At 36.2% G+C, this 7,881-nt stretch overlaps 1 non-coding gene across 1 annotated transcript; it reads left to right on the top strand.

The window, feature by feature from the left end:
• Positions 1-7,520: 7,520 nt before the first annotated feature.
• On the top strand, positions 7,521-7,595 carry Trnat-ugu (transfer RNA threonine (anticodon UGU)). Its single transcript has one exon. It is a non-coding gene; the product is annotated as a tRNA-Thr (tRNA).
• Positions 7,596-7,881: the final 286 nt, after the last annotated feature.

Raw genomic sequence — 7,881 nt, 5'->3', positions numbered from 1 at the left:
CATCAGTTGTACACGTTCCAATAAAACTCATTTCACCATCATTGTGATTACATCTGTTTATTTTCTTCTTCTGTGCATTATACACACAATGGAAACAACAGTTTTTCATTGTTAGCGATCTTTATTCACACTGGCTAAACTTTATGATTGAGTCCTCTAGGTACCAATACGTCACATTTTATAAGCCCATCCATTTTCTTATAATATCATGGTCTACGTATTTTTGTAGGATGTAGAATTTCTAAAATTTATCCTATATTTCTTCATTTTTCGTTTTTACAAAAGTAATATAATTTTTTGTCTATTGAATGGAGAGAAAATTGACAGATTTTACAGTCACTCATCTTTGTGGTGTTTGTAGAAGAAATAATTTAACTAACTACAGCATTTTTAAAAGATGATTTAATTAATTTAATTACTTCACATAATTTATCCATTTCTACTAATCATACTTCAAATTTCAGTACCATCAAAGTAACTGAGATAAAAGCTAAACCTAAAAATTACAGCATTAGAGGCTACAGAAAATTAAGGTAATAGCAATTAATGAATTTAGTTATGCTAGAGGAGTTCCCATTACAAACTGAATTATTCCAAAATGTGTATCTAATATAAATTACTTTTTCAAATTTGATGAATTATTTTTGAAAAAATTCAACCACAAAGAACAGAGAAAATAATGATACTAAATCAAATATTTCCATTCAGTAGTAAACTGCTTGTGCAAAAAAGATTGGATAAACCGTCGAAAAAAGAATTATTTGAGAGTAAGAAAACAAGATCAAGATTTAATGAAAAACTTAAGGCATTGTCTGTTGACTACAAAATTATCCTTAACGATTCTAGCATTAGCAAACTCAACACCATTCATGGAAAAACACTTTGTGTAATGAAAGTACACAATATATGGTTTAAGTAGCTAATAAGACAACCAACTTCAGAAAAGGTGATAAGTTACATATAAGAACCGTAAATCCAAAACTGTTTAATCCAATATCTACAGGATACAAAGCATCAGATAATACTCACCTACCTGTTAGAGTTTCATGCAATAAAATCAGAGATATATTATCATCAGATGAGTCTATTCATATAGCAGATAGTATATTCAATATTCAGATTTTAGCAATTCGTAAAGGCAATACAGGTAAAAAAAATTTAGCTTTTGACAAAAATACTAAAAGATGAATGACTGAAAAATCCGTCGGTTTCCTCTCCATTTAATAGACAAAAATTTTTATTGGTTCTGTAAAAAACGAAAGATGAAGATATATGCGATAAATTTTAGAATGTCTGCATCCTACAAAAATTTATAGACCAGAAATTATAGTAAAAAATTGTATGTGTTTACAATATGTAAAGTACAGGGACCTCGAGGACTGTATCATCCAGTTTAGCCAGTACGAATTAAGATCGATAAAAATGAAAAACTGTTCCTTTCTGTGTCAAATGCACAGAAGAAAAAAATAAATAGATGTAATCGCAATGATGAAAGCAATTGTATTGAAACTTGGACAACTGATGCAGTAAAGAAAGCAGGGAAAAAAGGGGTATAAAATTTTAGATACCCCTAAAGTGTGAGATTTTAGAAATAAATCGATGAGCAGTTTAAAAATTATGTAAAAGATTTTATGAATATAAAATTGGAAACCAGTCTCACGATTTTGACTTCAACAAGTTATATATCAAAACAATGAAAGAAATGGGTATTGACCTGGATTATGATAAGATATAGGAAAAGCCAGGAAAACGAACTGTAGCTAAAATACATTTGTATTCATTATTGGGAAAAATTGGACAACAATTCAATATGAATAAGACAGTGCATGTATAGATTTGCACCAATTTTATGACACACTATTGGATGATCAATTGAAATTATATTTATGAGAATATGGTAGAGATGAAGTAAAATTTCATGGATTATTATATGGAAAATAACCCATCTACTAACATTTTTATAGCAGCATTAACTACATGAAATGCAAGCCTTAAGTTGTATATGATACATTACTTTAAACTATAAGAATATTCTAAAGTTAAATGGCGAAACTATGATGAGATTATCTGAGAAAGAATTGAAATAAAGGACACAATTACAGGTCCACCAGATAACCAGAGATGTTAACACCAAATATTTAATTAACAATGAAGTTAAGAAATATTTCTTATTTCAGCATGATAAATACTAGTTCTATAAGATTATGATACACTGCCATATCTATATTAAACTTAAAATAAGTTTTCTTTATCATCCAATCTACAAATAAAATTTGTATTGGGATTCTCTGTAAAACAATTATATAAATGCAATAACTGATATTTACTGTAATTTCTATCTACTAAATATACTTCCTGTCTATTTTTCTTTTTTAATTCATAATTTTGAGAATCATGAAAACTATCAAAATGAGGAACATAAAGAAAGAAACATGACAACTATTTTTTAATATATTAGGATTTGTTAAATATAAGTAATCCTCCTTTTTTCTTTATCAAATATTTTTTGAAAAAATTAAAATTATTGTAAAAGTACTTCATATTTGGTAAATAAATGTTGTTAACTTATTCTTAAGTTTTTTATTTATCTTTTAAGCCTTATGAGAATAATGAATGTTTTCTATTCTTATTTTTTCACCAAAATTTCAGAGCATAATTCATTTTTAAAACAGTTTATAACTGCAAAGATTTTCTTTTTCTCATTTAAAAAAAAAATATGTTACAATATTATATGTTATAAGTGTAAGTGGCCAACAGTGTTAAGTCTCAGGAAGATTTTAAATGAAAACAATATTACTCTCACTACTGAGTTATTTAACTTGCACACACATTATTCTGACTACTGAGTTATTAACTGACACCCATACCCACACACAGACAGACACACACACACACACACACACACACACACACACACACACACACACACACACATACACAGTTACACACACACCCACACACACTTACAACACATAATTTTTAACCTTAATAAAAATTATCTCTATATTGACAGATTCTCAACTCAAGCTACCCATTAATGCTAGAAATTCAAATTTGTTTAAGAAATTAGTGAGCTACAAGTAAATGTTTTATACAACATTACTGGAGGTGAACATTTAAATACTAGATTTGATTGAGAAATTTGTATGGAGCTCAATAACGATTTTAAAATTGATTTGTCAAACAGGTAATATAAATTAATTACTGGCTGAGACCTGCAGTTTTTTGAAAATCGAAATATTAAGCTGAGATACAAGACAATGAAGTAACTTAAAATAATGATAACGAATTTCATTAGTTGCAATTTCTAGTTTAAATTTATTTTCGTTTTCCAGTTCTTTTATGTATTTTGGAGCTGTTAGCTACTGCTGCCCACCATTTCGCCGTGCCCACCCTATCCTGAGATGAAATATTATGATCTTCTCTATCCCAAATTATTATGATTGGTAGTTTCATGTGCTCACAGAAAGTAAGCTCACAAAAAGTGCCCCAAGTGCACTCAACGTACCCACATGATACTCTAGTGCTGTATGATAAAATTGTATTCTTTTATACTGCAACATCCCTGTGTTCCACAATACATATCAACCATTTTCGTATAAAACCTCAATATTGACAGTTTCAATTTGGCTATAAGCACTATTTATGTTTAAGTAGCAGGTATGAGGATAATGAAGTAGAACAAAAGTGAACTGTAGATTACGTGGCGCTTTATAAACCCTCACTCAGTTTCGAGACACTTCACCGCTTCCAGTTTTTAGGAGGATCTAGCTAGACACTGCCAGCATACGCAAACAAACCAATCGAATTTAGGTAACACCCGATATGTATGCAACACACCTATTGTACAGGTAACGTGGTTACGATATTAAATGACGAAAGATATTAGGAAACACTAGTGTAGTCTATCCTTACTTGTAACAGTATATAGCAGGCTGCAGTAGTGGTACAACTCTAGTGTCATGTAATAAAGGACTCCTTAAACAGCACACACCTCCGTCTACAAAACTATCCAAGTGGTAACACAAAAGTATTGTGTGTGTGACATAGTTGTAGGAATATTCCTAATTTCCATCCGTTATTTCCAAGCACACAGCAATTTCCCCTTGGGCGACCTGATAGTGTGTCACAGCTAAGCACTAGGTTAGTTTTCGAGAATGTTCAATTGTTCCAGATAGGCTATAAAGTTTGAAATAAAGTTATATTCTACGATTCTGCTACAAATACAGGTGTATGATCTAGGGGAACGTACCTTTGCTCTTAGGATCTATTGTAAAATAGCGTCAAGAGCAGAGCTTCCATAATGAATTTTCACCTTGCATTGGAATGTGCTCTGATTTGAAACTTCCTGGGAAGTTAACACTGGGTGCCGATAGGGACTCAACACTGGGACACTCGCATTTCGCAGACGAGTCCTCACTGACTTTCCTGTCTATCACGATCTCAGTCGGGCACACAGTTTTAAGCTGCCAGACAGTTTCGTATCAGCGCACACTCTGCTACAGAGCGAAAATCCATTCTGAAAACAATACATCAGAGGCGGCTAAGCCATCTCTACGCAGTATCCTTACTTCCAGGAGTTGAAGTTCGGAAGGTAGATGTTGTACTGGCGGAAGTAGAACTGTGAGACGGTCGTGAGGCGTGCTTGGAGAGCTTAGTCAATAGAGCACTCGTCCGTGGAAGACAGAGGTCCCAGGTTCGAGTCCCAGTCCGGCACACAGTTTTAATCCTCCAGGAAGTTTCAAGAGCGGAGCTATTGAACACACAACTTCCGTATTGAACTTGACAGAAACTCTATAGGACTTTGGGACATTATAGATGTAATATTTGGTGTAACACGAGTCTTTCTGTTTGAGATATAGAAGTTATCTCAACGACCCGCTACTTATCGTAATATTTAATTCTGGCTATGTGTGTTTGCTTCCTTTGCTGCGTCAGAGGCAATGAGCGTCGGGTTTAGAAGTGTCTTCTCATGTCAAATATTTTTTACACCAGCGCGACCGTCGCAGCTTCTCTAGGTCGATATGAGTAGCTGCGCCTTGATGAACGCCACCCAACGCTGTACACGTGCCCAAATATTTGCTCAGCAGCCCTGCGTCAGAGCTGCTCGTTTTTTTAGGTTTTCTTTTTCAGAAGATCCACCCGTGAGTAGAAATTTGCTGCCCGCATATCGCACCGTGGCAGCTCTCTCTAAGGAAATGAAGAAGTTCACATGAAACTCAGATTTTATATGAGATTTACTCTTATAGCATCCTTTAACGTTCTGTCGACACCGCTGTCACTTAGAGGGATCATCGCCATCATCGCACGACGACGAGCGGATGAGGTCTTGCAAAAGAAACCACCACGCAAGCCGTGGAGCTGACTGCAAAAATCAGACGACAGAAAGGCACGGAGCAGTTATAAACGTTCCTCCTTTTGGATACGAACTCACTGACTAGCCTAGCAGTGAGGCATATATCTTCCAGATGAGAGATTTTAAAAACAATAAGTGAACTATTGTTGCACATATTTGAAGTTTCAGCTCATTTTCTTGTTTTCTAACAATAACCTCGTCGCCTTAATACAAAGTCTAGTACAATAAAGAAGTGGAAAAAGTATCACAACATCTCTTCACTGTCTTAAATAGCACTTATACTTCACCAACGTAGATATCAAAGGGTCTTTATAGGAATGCAACTCGAAAGAAGTGCGTATCTGTGAGAGTCAGCTACATCTCCATACATACTCCGCAAACCACCGTACGGTTCGTGGCGGAGGGTACCCTGTACCCCTCTGCTCACTTCCGTTTCTGTTCCACTCGCAAACAGAGTGAGGAAAAAACGACTGTCTATATACCTCCGTACGATTCCTAATCTCTCTAGTCTTATCTTCAAGGTCCTTTCGCGAAGTGTACGTAGGCGGCAGTAGAATTGCTTTGCAGTTAGCCTCAGATGCCGGTTCTCTAAATTTCCTCATTATTGTTTCTCCAAAGGAACGTCGTCTTCCCTCCAGCGATTCCTGTTTGAGTTCTCAAAGCATCTCTTTAATACTTGAATGTTGTTCGAACCCACCGGTAACAAATCTACCAGCCTGCCTCTAAATTACTTCGATGTCTTCCTTTAATTCGAAGTGGTGCGTTCTCAAACACTCGAACAGTACTCAGCACTGGGTCCCACTATTGTCGTATATGCCGTCTCCTTTACAGATGAACCACACGTCTCTAAAATTCTCCCAATAAACCGAAATCGGCCATTAACCTTGCCTATTACGGTCCTTAAATTCTCATTCAACTTGTTATTGCTTTACAACGGTACGTCTAGGTTTTTAATCGAGAGACTGTGTCAAGCACCATACTACTAATACTGTATTCTAACATTATGGGTTTCTTTCGCCTACTCATTTGCATTAATTTATATCTGTCTACATTTAGAGGTAGCTGACATTCGTCACACCAACTAGAAATTTCGTTTAAGCTGTCTTGTATCCTCCTACAGACACTCAACAACGATACCTTCCCACAGGCCAAGGCATCATCAGCAAACAGTCAAAGACTGCTGCTTACCGTGTCCGCCACATCATTTATATATACAGGAAATAACAGCGGTCCTATCACACTCTCCTGGGGCAGTCCTGACGGCCCCCCTGTCTCTCATGACCACTCGCTATCGAACATAACATACTGAGTTCTGTTACTTAAGAAGTCTTCGAGCCACTGACTTACCTGGGAAGCTATTCCTTATACTTGTACCTTCGTTAACAGTCGGCATTGTTGCAATGTGTTAAAGGTCTTACGAACATAGTGCATTTTAATTGCCATTTCCGAAACTGTGACACAGAATTACAGAAGCACACTTGCAGATGTTTTGTAGGATTCCGTAGCGCAACTGGTAAGAAGGTAATCTTTATAGGATCATTTTTGTTGTCCGTCTGTCGGTCTGTCTGTCCGTCTGACTGTTCAGAAGCCTTTTTATCAGGAACGGATAGACATATTAAGTTGAAATATATGTCATATATTAAAGTCAACAGTTTCTTGGCTATGTTCAAAAGTGAAGCTTCTAAGTCAATGCAGTCAAAAGATACGGCCATTTAGGTCGCATACGTATTTTGACACTCGCGAACTCAATCATGAAATCCTACAGGGCACTTCGCGTTGGTCTAGAAGTAAGAAATGTGTCAAGAAGCAATGTTTCACACTAAAAATAAAGGAATAAATACAGAAATTGTTGATTTCTAATTACATCACACACAAATGATTTTGTTATTGGTATATGAAGTTGGTATCTGTTCTTTCGGACATGTCCGAAACAATAGATACCATCTTCATATAGTTAAGGCTAACCGGCCATTGACCTTCTTCTTCTGTGCGGATGCACACGTATTGCCCGAGCTCTTACGGAACTCGGTAAGATTGTCTGCCGCGAGTAATGAGTGTAATGGGCAGGGACACTACGAATGCAGTGTGTGGACATTAAGTTGGGAATGTGGGTCTCACGGGGAGCAGGCAAGGAATATGTCCCTGCAGTCGCACTATCCTCTGTGCCCTCGGTGGCTCAGCTGGACAGAGCGTCTGCCATGTAAGCAGGAACTCCCGGGTTCGAGTCCCGGTCGGGGCACATAATTTGAGCTACCCCCGTTGATGTATATCAACGCCTGTCGACAGCGTAGGGTCTTGATTTAATTATCATTTCATTTGTTATTTGTTGTCAGTCCGTCCTCCTGGTAAGAGCCCTTTTTCTCAGGTAAGTGTTCACGTGTCCAGTTGAAATTTATGTCATATACCAAGGTCTATAGTCACTTGACTGTGTAAAAAATAAAATATTATTAGTCAATGCACCCACAACATACGGACATTTATGTAACATATTTTGATACTCGCAATCTTACTCATCAAAACCTATA

Source organism: Schistocerca gregaria, chromosome X (genome assembly GCF_023897955.1).
Source record: "Schistocerca gregaria isolate iqSchGreg1 chromosome X, iqSchGreg1.2, whole genome shotgun sequence".
Classification (NCBI taxonomy): Eukaryota; Metazoa; Arthropoda; class Insecta; order Orthoptera; family Acrididae; genus Schistocerca; species Schistocerca gregaria.
This window is presented reverse-complemented; position numbering and strand designations above follow the sequence as displayed.